The 17564-nt window shown below is 38.6% G+C and overlaps 1 protein-coding gene across 1 annotated transcript in view; it reads left to right on the top strand.

Moving 5' to 3' along the window:
• Positions 1–17564, top strand: part of ODAD3 (outer dynein arm docking complex subunit 3) — a 606433-nt gene that overhangs the window by 161180 nt on the left and 427689 nt on the right. The gene's annotated exons all lie outside the window — the stretch shown is intronic.

The raw sequence follows: 17564 nt of genomic DNA, 5'->3' as shown, positions 1-17564 counted from the left end.
GTGAGACTTAATGCAGGCACAGTTTAATAACATAAATCCCTTATAAATCCTTTTTTTTTTTTTTTTTGCAGTGGTACTAGTAAAGCTAAATTTCTGCAGCAGCACAGCTTAATTTTCTAAAACTAAATGCCTGCACTGCTAACTTTAATTATATCACAAACACATCTGCAACACTAGCTTTACCGTTCCAATCAAATAGTAAAAAAGTCGCACAGAAATCCATTTAGTAAGAACTACAGGAAAGACCCAACAAAGTTAAAGTCTTTACTGTGTAACACCTTAAATCTCCTGTAGTGGAGATCCATGGCATGTATGCAAATGATGGGTCTATGTCTTTTCAGCGAATGCTTAATTGAGCGAATGGCTATTTGCCGGACTGAATTAAGCGAAAGATCAATTAAGCGAATGCTTGCTTAAGCAAATTTTTCCCAGGGAAAGGAAGTGGTTGGCCATCATTGGGAATTTGCCCTTTTCTCCACTGTTGTGTGATCTCAGAGTTGGTATATTTAGTTAGGGGGAGGTGTGGGGGGCACAGTCCCCCCCACATTGGGGGTGGGGGCAAGGCCTCCAGTTTCCAGAGTTTTATATTTGTTTTCTTGGTACACTCAGTGGGTGGGTAACTGTTTTTTCCCCCAGGAAACTTTTTGTTTAAGCGATCATTCACTTAATTGAGCTTTCACTTAATTCAGTTTGACAAATAGTGATTCACTCAATTAAGCATTTGCTGAAATGAGATAGACCTGCAAATGATCCCATAAAAACATACCAGATTATTAGCTACATGGCATCTGAATCCATTTGATTTTCTACTTTTACTTTTTTAAGTCTTTACTGGGTCATTCAGGCCAGTAAAGCTGATGCCTACTAATTGTAGACTTGCCATTTTTGTCCTTTTTCTGAGTTTGTCAGTGTTGCACAAGGCAATGGTTTGGCCATACTTTAAAAACATACAGCTTAAAAACAAGCCTGGTGTCCATATCATCAGGGTGACTGCAAAATATCCCAAATAACAACAAAATCAAATAGTGAATAGGACATGCAGACAAGCCTTTTAGTAAAAACTACAAGAAACCCCCCCAAAAGCTAAAGCCTTAACTGAGTAACACCTTAAATCTCCTGTAGTAGAGACGCATGGGATATATGCAAATGACCCTTAAGGATATACCACTGTTTCAGTGCTTACTTTAACTATAATGCAAAATTATACTTCCTAGTACTGCAGAATCACACATACTCATACGCTGCTTTTGAGGTGCTCGTATTCAGAGGCAAAGTGTGTGGGCCTCCACACCAGTGTAGGCTGTGAGATGGCATCCAGTGCCTGCACATTGACACTGAGTACAGGGAGGGGGAGCAAAAAGTTTGGTTGAAGTCACTGGTGACTAAAGTGGCATCCATTGGTGCATGGTTCCTCTGGTCTGCCTCTCCTGGTTTTGACGTCTTTGGCTATGTAAGTGCCCAGATGTGAGGTGGCCATTTACAAGCTGGCTATACACAGATGATACAGACCATTCCTGAGACAAAATCACTGTCAGCTGTGACCACACAGCCAACCACACCACATACAAACTCCCACAGTTCTACAGCATCCCTGTCATGGACCACATCAAGCCCCATAACTACAGGACACAGCAGTAGTACATACTACCAGAATTTAAGGCATGCCAGCTTCACCCTGCCTTTGTTGGATGTGGTCCCTGACTCAACATAATCTGCTACCAGAATAAGTGTTTACCACATCCAACTCCTGTGACCCTGGCTCATGTGATATAACTGATGTCAGCTGTCACTGTGTCTCCCACTCTGTGCAAATGATGATGACTGTGTCTTGCTCATCCCATAGCCTGAAACCGTAAGGTAAATTTCAACAGCATGGCAAGTCCCAGTACAGTATTACATAGCTTGGGTTAAATGTATGCATCATTTTATTCTGTGTTGTCTATGTCATGACTCATAATTGTGGACCAGATGCTTTCCCTTTGCATGTGGTGTGATGTATTGCTGTTGCCTCTGCTTTGCATGGAGTCCCATTGCTGTCTTTTCATTCTCTGACTGTTTGGCTGTTACACTAACAGGTATGATAGGCCCTGTTGAATTCGTTACCTCCTGCTTATGCTATTTCTGTACCTTCATGTTAATCAATATGATGTGTGCTACGAATATCTGGCTGAAGCCTTTTTTTATTTCTCCAAATCTTTTGGGTTTCTAATGCCATGACAGAAGGGACCCCATTCCTAAGTCAAAGTATGATTAAATTTCATGAAATTAGTATTGTTTCAATCTTTGATGTTAGCCAGAAGTGCTCTTTGAAGCACCTGTAATTTTCCCAGTAATGATTCCTTCTGCAATTCAGATGGAGCTACATGTATCGGTATCATATCTAAGAACGATTGTAAATACTTTTTTACAGGACCCATTGCTTCTACTATTGGAACTGTCTGGGTATCCGTCTTCCACATTGCCCACTTTTCTGCCTGTAAAACCTGGTATTTTATAACTTGTGTCTCTCCGTATGCAAGGCACTGTAGTCACTGGGTGTAGGTGTAACAATTTCAATGATCAGTGTTACTTTTGTCTTCTTTTCATGGACTACCATATCTGGTTTTCTCGCATCTATTTTTTGAACTGTTGATAATGGGTGATCCCGTGTGATAAAAGATAATAGAAAAACCTGAGAAACTTGAAGCACTTTTTTATGGATGGGGATAGCAAGATACAAGCAATGAAAATGTTTTTAGTCCCTTTAGTTTTATATACAGGTCAGACATAATTTTATCAACCAGAGGAGAAGTTGTGGACAATAATTAATAAAGAGCTGAAGGAATTTATGTGGGAGAGGAAGAGGGCAAGGGTCAAGTGGGATTGGTTGATCCTTCTAATAGAACAAGATGGTTTAGGATGACCTGATCTGAAGAGATATTTTAGAGTTATACAATTAAGGCTCATATACATAACACAAGCAGGAAGCTATAATTCAAAGTGGAGAAGGATGATGATGAACTAGGAGAGGGGATTCAAAAAATAAGGAGAGAGTGGGCTTTTGGATGCAGGTCTTTCAGAGAATGACAGCAGCCATACAGAATAGCGAAGAGCACTTCTGACTGACATCAAAGAGTGAAACAATACTGATTTCATGAACTTTAATCGTACTTTGACTTAGGAATGGAGTTCATTCCCGTCATGGTATTAGAAACCCAAAAGATTTGGAGAAATTAAAAAAAATTATATACATAAAGAAGCAGGAAGTATTCTAAAAACTAAGACAACAGAAGAACAGAGAAAAGAGGTTTTGCCGATATGGATAACTGTAATTGGGATACAGAGAATAGGCAAGAGGTGGCTTGAATTTATTGGAGAATACTGGCAAAAGAACCAAGTTATTGGGAGCAAATAATTAGAGCGGCAAAGGTAATAGAATAGGAATAGGCCAGAAAGACATTTGGACTGCAGGCTCTAGACTGCTTTCCCTACCAAGGATTGATATCAGAGTATAGGCAAAGATAAAGGGATAGGGGAATCCTAAGTAAAAGACCTACTCTGGTAGAGTTTTTAGATGAATCTAAAACAGAATCTGCTTTAAAAAAGGGATAATTAGTAGGAAATGTAAAATACTGCATGATAACTATAGGAATCAATCAGAGAGGGTTAGAACAGATTGGAAGGAGAGATTCAATAAACAATTTACAAGGATCAATGGGAGGATATATGTATGGCTCCCAATTAAGCAACAAAGGAATATTCTTTTATGTCAAATAGTTTTGCACAAGGAACTGGCCCTATTTGTCCTTTTGGAAGTTATGTTCGTAGCTTGCCTTGAAAGAGTCAAGCCATTGTTGCATGTGCAAGCTTTGTTTTTCTCTGCTGGGTTAGGTGACAGTTCAGCAGGACTCATACCCTGTCCAGTAGCTGCATGTCAATATCAAAATGTTCTTGCACTGAACATGAATGTGGTCTTTTCTTATAAAAAGATGACTTTTTGTCTTGAAACTCAGTCATTACTGCAAAATTCTAAAATTGACTTTTTGATATTGACATGCAGCTACTGGACAGGCTATAAGACTCGTACTTAACTATCACCTCATACACATCAAAATGTCCATTTTAGAATTCTGCAGTGCTGATAGGGTTTCAACACATCCAATTATCTTTACTTTTTAAAATAAGATCAGGTTGTAATTTTGAGCAAATTTTGAAAACAGTCTTTTAAGAAGGAAAGATCACTTTCACGTTCAATGCCAGAACAAGCTCTTAACATTAAAAAGCACAGCAGTTTTACACCAGCCTGCTCATGCAGAGTAATGCAGAGAAATTAGTGGTTTGTAAACATCATCAGTCATATCAGTCAATGATTGAGTTTATATTACTGGGTGGATTGAAACAGTGGAATACTACTGTTTCAATTAACTGCTCCCATCTTGCCAACATGCCCACCCCTCTAAATGCACAAATGAGTACAAATGCATTTACTTGGGCATCCACTTCTTGGTACCATGTCAAGATGTGGGGCATTGGCAGCTGCCTCAATGCCTAATTTATAGATGGAAATTTAACTATGTTTAATTTTTTAAAGAATCTGTCTGTGTGTTTGTGGGTGAGCACCTGCATGAGTGTGTGTCTTTGAGTATGTGTATGTTTTTTCTCATACAACCTAACTTATACATACCAAGTCTATTGTTACACAACTGTGAACACAGTGAATCCCCCAGTCTGCTTCTATAATCGATGTAACCAACTTGTCTTTACCAGCAGTAAATAAAATAATCCGTGAATATGATTAAAACCAAAGCCATGCAGCATGTTGACCCAGTGTGAAGTCAGTGAAATGCATGGTAATCATATGCACACACACATACACACACACACACACACACACACACACACACACACACACACACACACACACACACACACATATATATATATATGTATAGGCTATCGGCCCTAGGGCCTATACAAGCCTAGCCATAACGATTCCCTGACTATTTCTTCCCACACTATATACTTCCCTGGACCCCTGTCTAGCAGGGCGACTGACGTGATCCCTGGGGTGAATTTCCTTTCTCCCAAGGTTCCTTTTGAAGAGGGCCAAGGAGGCACTCTGCTTGACATGTATGGGGAGTCTATTCCAGAGTCTGGGGAGTCTCTGGGTCAGGAACCTATCCCTCCAGCATGTTTTGCTTATTGTGATGACAAGGTTTAGATCCCTGGAGCATGTGGCTCTGAGGGATTGAGATTTCTTTAAGAGTAGCATGTCTAACAGCTCAGGGTTTGACATGGCCTTGTATGTTAAGCAGAGATCACCTCTGATTAGACAATATGCAACAGAGCATAGCTGGAGTTTTTTAAGGCGGTCAGCATAGGGCATCTGCTTTAGGCCTGTGATTCTCTTAGTGAGGTATTTCTGCAGCCTTTCCAGTTGTTGCAGATGTCTTGAGAGGTACATACCAAATGGGGCATTGTATTGTATAATGGGTCTAATGAGGGATGAGTACAGTAGGACAATGACCTCCTTTTTTCTGGATGAAAAGCCCTTAGTGATGAGGTGTGCCATATAGAAGGATTTCCTGACTGTTGTGGCGATGTGGTTATTGAAGGTGAGACCACTGTCTACCTGTGTCCCTAAGTCTCTTATCACACTTTCGGTGTTTAGTGTACTGCCACCTGTGTGATAATTCATGGGTACATGTTTTTTTCCAAAGGGGATAACTGTACATTTATTGGCATTGAGCTTGAGCCTATGGCTCTGGCACCAAGCATCTGTTTCTGTAAGGCCCTTTTGTGGAGTATCCACATCATTTGGGGATTCAGTAATGGCTCCCAGTTTGCAGTCATCTGCGAACTTTGCTAGCCAGAGTCTCTTAGTATTGGCCTGTACTTCAGAGAAGTAGATACCTAACAAGAGTGGTCCCGGGACTAAACCCTGAGGTACTCCACTTGTCACTTGTCTGGAGCTGGATTTAGAGTCAGCTACTTTTACAGTGTGGGCTCTGTCAGTAAGCCAGTTGGTAACCCATCGAGTGACGCAGGGATTAATGCCCAGCTTAGTAAGTTTATCTATGATTCCAGAGTGGGGGATGGTGTCAAAGGCCTTGGCAAGGTCCAGATAGGCTGTGGACTGCCTTACCCTCATCCACGGCTCTGGAGACTGATTCAAAGAAGTCATTCAGGTTCAGGAGACAAGATCGGCCCTTCACGAACCCAAACTGGGTGGGGTCCGGTGTTTGAAGGTTGCCAATATCTTTGTTTATAAGTTCCATGATAATACGTTCCATGGTCTTGCAGATCAGGCTCATTAGACTGATGGGGCAGTAGTTCCTGGGATCAAAGGTGGATTCCCCCTTTTGGAGTGGGATAACTGTAGCTGTGCGCCACTCAGTGGGCACGAAGCCTGAGGTGAGGGTATGATTAAACATGACACTTAGGTGAGGTGCCAGTTCATTTTGTAGTTCATGTAGTACACAGCCCGGGATGTCATCTGGTCCCATGGATGCTGTATTCTTAGCTTTGGAGAGTGCGTTTTTTACCTGTGTGGCCATTATTACCAGAATTTGGCAATCTTCCAGTATTGAGATGGGCCATTTAAGGGGTGAGAGGGGGTGAAGTTGGCACTGAACTGATCTGCCAGGATATTGGCAAGATCCTTGAGATCAGTATATTTAATGCCATTCTGTTGTAGCTCAGAGCAGATCTGAGCATTGCCATTTAGATTCTTGACATAGTTACAGAATGCTTTGTAGTTGTCTTTGGAAGCTTTGGCAATTTTATTTTTGTAACTAGCTTTGGAGGATTTTACGAGGGATCTCAGCTTCTTACTGAGGCTGGTAAGGGAATTTTTTGCATCGTGGGATTTTCTTCTTTTCTGCAACAGTTTCTTCCTTTTATTATAAAGTTTGTTTATGGCAGGGGACCACCAGATTAGCTTCCTTTTTTTGGAGGAGAGCATCATGGTTCTATTTGGGATGGCACGATTCATGCATGAGTGGATGTGCTCGTACCGTGCCTTAGTGTAGCACTCAGCAGTCGAACTTTCAGTTCCCGTCTGCATGGTGTCATGAAGTTTGTCACTTCTGACTTGAATAGCATGAAGTTGGCTTTGAAGAAGTTTTTTATGGTGTTTTTTTTTACTGGGGAGTGGGGGTGGGATGTGGATGTTTAGGGTGATTAGCTTATGGTCTGACCTGATCAATGAGGGGGTGACCATAGATGTGGAGCATCGATTTCCCATGTTGGTAATTACCAGGTGTAGTATATTGGAGCCCCTGGTGGGACTATGGATTAGTTGATCCAGGGCATTGGAATTTATAAATTCCAAGAACTGTTGGACAAAGGTGTTAGTACACAAGTAGTTTTCCCAGTTAATGGCAAGGTAGTTGAAATCACCCAGTATTAGGGTGTTTGGTTGTATCTTAATATTTTCCAGTATGTTTAGAAAGGTGCAGTGAGAATCTTGGGGCATGGTGGGGGATCTGTAGCAAGCTACAATTTAGATTGCAGTCTTACCTAGTGTTAGTTGCACCTTGAGAATTTCAGGCACATTGTGTTGGGCAACTAGCCTGGTAGTGTGAATATCCTTGGTGAATAAGGACACTCTTCCACCTTTAGTGTTTCGATCCTGGTTTGGTGGCCCTAAAGTGTGGTATGAGTTGTTGCCTGGTATTGCATGGGTGCTGTCTGGAGCCTTGAACCAGGTCGCAGTTACTGCACAGATATCAATGTTCTCCATTTTTAGGAGTGCCTCGAGAGTGTGCATTGTGAGGTTTAGACTTCTAGCATTGAGTAGCATTACCTTCAGATTTTGCATGCTTGTACCTGTTACGGTGGTGGTTTTAGAACTGTGCCTAAAAAAGGCACTATAGGGGTGGCAAGAGTCTTAGCCAGTAACCTGAATCCCAGGGGTGACAGGTGCAGATCATCTCTGGCAAAGCATCGTGGTCTGTCGATAATGTCGTCCCAGGCAGATAGATACTGGATCCCCTTTGAATGACACCAGAAGCTTAGCCAATTGTTGAAGTCAATCATTTTGTCCTTATATTGTGGTATCATTCTGGGCGAAGGCAGGATGCTACTCAGTGCTAGGGTCATACCTGGCTGGGCCACATGATCCAAGAGCTCTTTCATGTCTCTTTTCATGTAGTCCAGGGAGGTACGTCTCAAGTCATTCACTCCAACATGGACAATGACAGAATCATATTTGTACTTGTTGTGGAGTGACTTGAGTGCATGCGTTATGTGGCAGATCCTGGCACCCGACAGGCAGCTGACTGTAATTTTCTCCTTGTTCAGCCTGGTGAGTGGGACATCGGTGTGCCTGACTATAGAGTCACCTATGACTAAAGGGTTAGGTACATTGTCTTTCCTTAGGGGCTGTTGCTGGGTGGCACACTGGTGTTGGGAGCTATGTGACACCTTGATTGTGATTGGTGTTTGTTTGCATTTCAGCTTCGGAGGTCCTTGTTGCTTTGGCAGGTTACAGTTAGGGGCCTCCGCATATGTGGATTTAGTGTTGCTATCAGTGGGTGTTGGTGGTGTGAGTTTAGAAGGGCTATGTGTTGCTTGAGGTGTAGTGCAGGTGTTGACCTTCTCCTCTTGACTGTATAGCACAATCTTGGGAGGAGAGACTTTTGCTTTCAGTTTGGCTATGTAAGTGCATCTCTCACAGGTTGTAGTGTTGGGTGGTAGGAGGAAAGGATTGTCTGTGTACACGAGGCAATTGCTGCATTGCCCCAGTATGCCCAGATTCACCAGGTGGACAGGAGAAATCCCCAGAAGCTGACCCTTGGCCATGCCTGATTTGGTGCTTTTTTTGAAAAGTACAGGAGCTATTTTCCCTTCCCTTAGCAAGGTACTTTGCAATTATAGGCTGTTTAGTGCCTATGATTCATTTCTCCTTAATTAATTATAAATAATTTCTCCTTATTAATAAAGAGAGTTGAGTGCTTGTATCAATTTAAGGCTTCCTAGTGCTTTCCAGCAGGTATTAGAGCAAGTGCTAGTCACAAGGATGCTTAAAGGTAAGATGAAAAAAATTGTTTATCCTAAACACTGCAGTGTGCACTAGAGAAATTAGATGTGAAAGCAGGTAACTTAAGTTTTACCTGTCTAAAAAGTTAAGTTTTAGTGGAGAGTCACTATTTTTAAAACAGCAAGCAGATCGAAAGGGGGGTGATCTCTTTTGTATTCTGGTACTATGTAATACAGTAGGATGGCCAATAAATTTAAATAGTTGAAGGGGAGTGATTTCACAAAATGATAATTTTCTGCTTACTCACACAAGCCAGTGAAAGCAGAGAAGAAATGAGATATATGGTCAAATTAACATAAGAGGCAGGCAACTAGAAAGACAGTGGTATTTAAGAACAGAATAGTAACAGAGACAGAGCTGTGGTCTCTTTTGAAGTTTTAATATGATTAATTAAAATGATTAACCTTAAGTGACCTCTTCTATCTTATGTATGAGTCCTTAATTGATCAGTTCTAATTTCTGCCTGACTTACAAGAGACAGAGCTGTGGTCTCTTTTGAAGTTTTAATATGCAGTTAAAAGCAGAATACAAGTGAAGCACAAGATAAAGAAAACAAATCACAGTATTTAAAATATAAACAGGCATTAAACTAATACAAAATACAACAAATAAAAAGCAAACTAACCTTTCCTTCACAGCAAAGTGTAGCAGAGTCTGGGTGAGCCTTTCTAATAAAGATATATATATATATATATATATATATATATATAATATATATATATATATATATATATATATATATATATATATATATATATATATCTACAAAAGTATTGTTCGGCAGTTAAAGACATGCACTTGGATAAAAATGTATAAAAAAACAAAAAGACAAAACCAAGATGATCACTAGGCTGACTATCATAAAACTTCTCTTTAATGAAAAGTGAAAAATAAAAACTTAAAATGGCAGGATAGGTGCTTTCGGGTTAAACCCTTCTTCAGATCTCATACACACACACGGACATACACACACACACACACACATATATATATATATATATATATATATATATGTGTGTGTGTGTGTGTGTGTGTGTGTGTGTGTGTGTGTGTGTGTGTGTGTGTGTGTGTGTGTGTATGTGTGCGTGTGTGTATAGAAAAAGAGGGAAAAACACACCAAAAAAATTATCATATAAAACCTTTACCTGCCAGTCTAGTACTGTTTTCATTCATGTGTCTGTATCCTTTTTAAAGTATGCGTTCTGTTTGGCATTAAAATAAAGTTAAAAGTAACACTTCACTCAAATTACCTTTATTATGAATTTAAAAGAAAGCATTCACAGGTCTGTAAAAATCAGCCCGTGAGGGATACCCTCTGTCTGTCTGGATGAATTAACAATTACCCAAAGCTGAGAGAATAACTATCATACAGAATATTGTATTCATGAATTTGCAGAAATGTATTCTAAGAACTAAGCCAACATGGAATGGAGAAAGGATATTTTGCTAATAGGGATGAATGCAAGAAGAGGTACAGAAAATAGAAATGAGTGGGTGTAATTTACTGGAGAAAGCTAGCAAATAACCAAGGTACTGGGAACAAATAGGAAAGAGAAAGGTAACAGACTGGGATGAGACCAGGAAAAAGTTTGGGCTGCAGGTTAGATACTGCCATCCCTACCAGTATATGCAAAGAGAAAGGATAGGTAATCCTTAGTAAAAGACCCAGTTTGTTAGAGTTTTTACTCAAATGTAGAACAGAAGCTGCTGTTAAAAATGGATAATTAGTCAACATGTAATATATTGCATGATAACTATAATAATCAATCAGAGGAGAATAGAAAAGATTGAGAAAATAGACTGGTAAAGCAGTTTACAAGGCAACAATGGGAAGACATATGGATGGCTTCCAAGTATGCAACAAAGGGAAGACATATGGATGGCTTCCAAGTATGCAACAAAGTCCATCATGTTTAAGATTTTTGCTTGGAAGTGTTTGCTTTGGTACTTTTATATGCCAAGCAGAATTCAAAGCTTTTTCCTCAGGTAAATAGTAAATGCTGGAGGTGTGATGGGGAAGAAAGAGGTAAATGGGATAATGTTTTTCTGAGTGAAATGAGTAGGCAGATTTTTTAAATTCCCTACAGAACACTATGTCGGACATTTGGGGTGAACAAATGGCTTTAACTAAGGAAATGATTCTTTTGATCTTGTATACAGTATCTGAATTGACTAGACACAGTAAAGCCTTAAGTCTAATTCTATTGGCTGTCAGAAAAAGCAATTACTACAAAATGGAAGCAATTTGTGTAATGGTGGACTGAATGACATTTGTTATAAAGAAAGGAAACATTTGTAATGTGTAATATGTGTAAATCAAAAAATGTTAATATGATTTATTTTCTTTTTCTTTAATGTATGTATATGTCTTAAGTAATAATTTAATAAAGGTGTTTAAAAATAATTACACAAACTAGAATAGCAACAACCCCGAGAAGCCAATAGAAGGTGAAATATTGAAACCTGATCAGAGGATACTGTGAGATGATGTTCAGAGTGAAGCTTGACCCTGGCATCATAAAGTCTTGGAGTCGCAGCCAAGAGCAAAGGCTATGCAAATAACATAGAAAGTTTAGTATCATTTAAAGAGTTGTTAATTAAAAGACTACATAAAGGGGCTGAAAAACAACTGAGGTCAGATAAAAGGTTAGGAAATCAAAATAGAAATGTTATGGGGAAAAAGGAGTTGAAGAAGTAGTTTCTAAAAAATATAAAAAGAAAATGGACTCCATTCTCTAGACTGTCAAGCATCAATTTTGTCTTACTGATTGGACACAGGTTGTCTTAAAAAGTGCACAGTTTGTAAGATGTACTCTGAGTGCATAAACTGATTTGAAGGAAGTGAGCTTGTCTGCTAGAAATGCAAATATCAAAAACATAGTATAAAGTTATTAAGGTTCAAATTAAGTGTAGGGAGCAGAAGATTTAAAAAGATGATTGGACTGATGTAATAGACAAAGAGGGGCAACAGAATGAAATAAATACAGAGGAGTTAGATTTGCTGGACTGTGAGGTGGAGGAACAAAATGTTAGGGAATCTGCTAAAAATGATAAAAGGAAATCTAATAGGCATGAGAGTGACTCTGAAGGAGAAGTTGGTGAAGAATCAATGATAAATGGTAAAGATATAGTAGATATAAGGGTTAGGAAAGAGAAAATAAAAACAAGACTCTTTGGGGGTTCTCAGCTGGCAGTAATAAGTTTTAAAAATGCACTCATTTGGATGACATGCAAACTACACAAATAAAATTGCTCTTCTTCATGCAAACAGATCTACCAGGATCTTAAGTAAACAGGCCACTTGGAGCAACTTTTCAGCTAGCTTAAACAATGGCACACCCCACCAGTCAAGCCTCCATTTTCCAACTATGCCTGATAGCCGAACACAGTGGCGAGTGAGTTTGTAAGCCCAGGTGTAGTCAGGTCTGGGTACCCACAGTCAGGAAAAAGCTTATGGAATACTGTCTTCCAGTGGCTGAAAAAGCTGCAAAGTATGCTAAATAGGGATTAGGTGGGGAGACTGTCAAAATGAAATGTCTATTCTAAAAACAAGAAAAAGTTATGTTATCTACATATGGGAGGACAGAAAATGAATAGGGTAAAAAAAGAAAAAAAAAAAAAAAGATGGATGAGAAGCTAAAAAAATTTCATAGACCATGCATGGTTAGGTGAAGCTGCAATGCAGAGGTGTCTAAAATGGAGACTAATATCTTTAAAATTCAAGACACTTGGCAGATCATAGGGCAACAACAAAAAGTATAAATGAACCCCTAGACTAGAGATAAAGGTTATGGTTGTCACCCAGTGATACTGGCTGTGTTGGCATGGGGTCTGCCAACAGACAGTAGAGGATGGGGTTAAAAAATCCATTGTCTATAAACAGATATGAAATAAAATGGGATAAAAAATACGGGTTTAGCACCGTGTGGCAAAATACCTAAACAACATCCTCAGTGCTGAAAAATTAGAAATAGATTTGAAAAAACTGAAGCAGAAGTAGAGATGAAAACCACTAGTAAATATTAAATAATGCAATGACTAAAACATTAGGTCTTGGGGGATGTCCAGAAGAGTGAGATAATATTGATACTAGAGAGGCTAAAGTAGTAAAAGAACATATCTACAGTGCTCTTCATGGCTGGAATGTGAAACAGTCATTTGGGTGGTGAGGGGCAGAATTTTCAAAGCAACTTGACACACAAGAAAGAGAGTCTAGGATTTCCCCATACCTGAGCAACTAGAAGTTCATACAGGTTAAAAGTTAAATCTTAGAACTCCTTTTACCTTAATTGATGGAGTTTCTTCAGACAAAATCAGTCACTTTAACTTGGGTTTGAGTAAATGAGTAAAAATAATGTAAATATAGAGAAAACAAAATAAAAAGGAGCAAAAAACCTGAGAAAATCCTTACTACATAGACATAACCCTGCACAGCTAATGCAAGTAAGCCAATACCATGGAATTCAGAAAAATGTCACCTCCAACCAGTATTAACCTACTGTCCACGATCAGAAGAAGAGCATTAATGATTAACAAAGGCTAAAGACTGTGTGTAATTTGTAGCTAATTAGGAAATCCACTGACAGCCACAGCAGGGTGCGTGGTAATGGAATGTGACCCATGGTGGTAACCAAGTCACACTTCATGCATTATAAATATTCACATGTGCATAAAAATGGGAAATCTGGAGAAAGTAGCTGACCCACAGCATCATTTAAATATATCTTTTGACCAGACAAACCTTTGGAATAGGAATATAAAACAGTATAGAAAAGAGGAAGCAAGAACAGGGAAGCATATATGCAAAAAAAAATCAAGATGGAAGGGAAAGGTGGGTTAATTTTTTGGGGGGTGGTGGGACACGTGCCAGTTTGGGATCTACTTCAGAGGTGCAATGTTTCAAAACCTTGAACTTCAAATGGCTGAGACTATAAGATCCAAGTTTTGAAACTTCGAAAAAGTATAAAAAAAAATAAAAACATAAAAAAAGAATTTATGTTTTTGCAGGGGACAAGACCCCATGCATCCCCACACCCCCTGCTAAATAAATATACCAACTCCAAGATTGTACTACAGTGAGGAAAATGGTAAAGTTCCCATTTTGCGCTGCACGACAATCTGCATTTAAAATGTTCAAAGTTTCAAAACTTTGATCTTATGGTCTCGGCCTTTTGAAGTTAGAAGTTTTGAAACTTTGAGCTTCTGAAGAGGATCTGACAGTTTTATATATTTGAGAGACATACCTCTCCAACTGTGAGTTCAGCAATCTGTAAAAAAATGTGCAGTAGTATTTCTTTAGCCAGTAGTAGAATAATGGGGCCAACACAGAAGAAAATTCATGAATGAAATGCTGTTAAGCTGTATGCAGGGTCAGCACAGAGTGGTATAGGGAAAGGAAGAATGAGTGATTTGGAAAAATATGTGCATTTGAGAGATATGTTAAGAAGGGTAGTTGGGAAAGGAAGAAAGGAGAGTTGCTGGAATGGAAAGAGGGTTAGGCTTGTGAGCAGGGGCAAATGAGCACACAGAAGACGAGAAAGACTGACAAGAGTGGTGCTGATACAGTGTGTGTGTGTGTGCGCGCGCGTGTGTGTGTGTGTGTGTGTGTGTGTGTGTGTGTGTGTGTGTGTGTGTGTGTGTGTGTGTGTGTGTGTGTGTGTGGGGGGCAATGTCCAAGGAGTTTGGAATGGCATTTTTTGAGGTCACTATAATGATGGTGACATTGTTTGCCTGTGCTTGGGATTATCATAGTATCTGCCACAGCTTTGGTCAGAGAATACCAGGCCTCTGTTTTATATTGGGGGCTCTCATATCCCTCCTGCAATAAGCATTTCCAGTGGTCATGACAGATGAAATGGAGGGCAATTTTGGTTTCCTCCATGCACCACTAATGAATTGTGAAAGTGCATTACTTTCAGCAGACAAGTTTTATTGCATACAAATAGCAGAAGAATATGGCTAGCATCTCATGGCCACCCCATGACCCTATTTTCCAACTGCCATGCAACATGAGGTAACTCATTTCCATGACCTGTGCCAAAATTGTCACAGTTATGTATCATATTGCAAAACTTCTGCAATGCATTGTAAGTTGCGAAAATGACAGCAGTATCTGTGAGGTGCACCCTGGCTTATAAGCCATTATTATAGCATGCAGTATAGAAACTGCATTTCCATTAGGTAAGTTGTGGAATTACATATACACCCCCTTATTCATAGGGTGAACCAAGCATGTGAGATGCTGCTTGCGGGTGCCAAGGCATGGGCACAATGCCATGTAGAAGTGGGCACAAACTTTTGACAGTATACACAACATGCAAATTGGGTGATGCAGGGACAGCTACTGGAACTCTCATTTGCATAGTCATTAGGCTGAGGCACATGAATTTGTGTGATAGAAGCATGAATAGACTGCAGTGAATTATTTGCACTTTGGAACCCATCATAGAGCTGCTAGCTAGAATAAGGATACAGGTGCTTTCAACAGATACTTGTTAGACACGCTGGAGTACAACTTATTGAAGATAGGTGCATTTCTTTCTCTATGTTTACATGTAAATTTACTTACCGCACTGTAATGTTTTAAATTAAATGCTACAATATACTTGTATGAAGCTGTGAAATTTCACATATACATAAAAAAATAATAGTTAAAGCCTATGAGAGTTTTGTGTTGCAGGAATAATCCAAGCAATGCAGATCTTAAGTACAACATGTTGAGCATGGTGCAACACATTTTAATCTGTGTATAATTATATGTATATAGAGCATACATGATGACTTTAGGGTGATTTTAACCCTGCCATGGGACATTGTTGGTAGTATGTTGACTTGGGATGAGGCTAAGCACAAGTTTGGACTACAGGTCAGAGACTGCCTTCCAGGGATGGATAACAATAGGCAAAAAGAAAGAGACAGAGGAGTATTAAGTGAAAGACAAAATCTGGATGATTTTTTTAGTTGAGTCTGGAACAGAAGCTACTATTAAAAAGGGGATAGTTAGTATGGCGTTTAAATATTGCATGGTAACTATAAGAATCAATCAGAAGAGTTTAGAAAAGATTGGGAAGATAGATTTGAAAGACAGTTTAGAAAGAAACAGTGGGAGGGCAGTTGTATGGCCCCAGGGTATGCAACAAAGTCTGGAAAGTTTAGTATTTTGGTATAGAAATGTATGTAGTTATTTTTATTCCCCAGGCAGACTTCAGATAATTTATCTCAGGTAGACTGCAAATGCTTGAGGTGTGTTATGGAAGAGAGAGCTAAATGGAACCGTGTTTTTTTTTTTTTTTGGAATGTAATGAGTTGGCATATTTTAAAAATTCCCCACAGAGCATTTTGTCAGAAAAGTTGGGGGAGTAAATTACTGTAACTAAGGAAATGATTTTTTTGAGTTGCCTAGACATAGTAAGGCTTTACTTAATGCCATTGGTTGTAACAAAAAAAGCAATTGGTAGAAAATGGAAATCAAAATCTAAACAAACTGTAAATGATGTATTCAATATCATACAGGAGATAGAAAACTGGAGGTGGAATCTGTAGAAAAGGAAAGAAGCAAATTACACAGACATAAATGGAATTTTTGGGACTCATTTGATGTTCAGAAGAAGGAATGAAATTTAAGGAAGGCAGAAATTGAGCAATTTATTTAATGATTGAATGAATGAAAATTGTTAAAGAGAAAACGTATGTATACTGCATGAAAATAATAATTGAAAATAATTTAAATTCTATGATATTTTTTCTTTGTTTTACTTCATGTACCCAAGTCCCTTTAGAATGTCAAGTTAATAAAGATGTTTAAAAAATAATATAAGTTTGAGATGTAGGAAACAATTATTGGCTCATTTGCTTTGGGATCATAGTGTCTTCTCAGACAATGTTTTAAATAAGTTTTGTCAGGAACTTTCAATCTTTTGCTTAGTGTTTATGGTCAGATAAATGTGAAGTAACAACATTTTTGGTTTTATTTAATGCTCCCATTCCTTCTCTTGCAAATTCATTTCACCATCCGTTGTTGTGGTGTATTTTGGCTACCACAAGAAAAGTCATAAAAAATTGGAAAAATCCAAGCATCATTCCTTTTTGAAATTCATTAATTTGGTAATATTTGGCTGTAATAAACAAATAAATAAAATAAAGTTGTATTCTCAAAGAGAAAGAATTAATTTTAAATGTTGACCCAAGTTAGGGAAATTTTTATATCACTGTAAACTCAACATTCTGGAGAAGTAAATGTCATCTTTGTTATTTACTGTGACATATTTTCTTTGAAATTCAGTGTTAAGTATCTGTTTTACCAATATATTGTTTCATGCTTAAATCTTAAATGTGTTATATGGCAGTTTATGGGCATAGTTTTGACATTTGTTTTCTTTTGTTTTCTGTATAGATTCTTCCTTTAAATAATTCACACCTATTCTGTTTTATAGATGAGTGAACTATGTTAGTAATTGGACTTGCTTTTAATATTTTTATTGCACTTTACTCAAGTATCAACAAAATGTTTATAAAAATTCTAGTGCAGACTTCTTGAGTCTGA

Source organism: Protopterus annectens, chromosome 9.part0 (genome assembly GCF_019279795.1).
Source record: "Protopterus annectens isolate FY-2018-M chromosome 9.part0, PAN1.0, whole genome shotgun sequence".
Taxonomy (NCBI): Eukaryota; Metazoa; Chordata; order Ceratodontiformes; family Protopteridae; genus Protopterus; species Protopterus annectens.
Note: the sequence above shows the minus strand (reverse complement) of the source record. Positions and strands in the feature narration are given on the sequence as shown.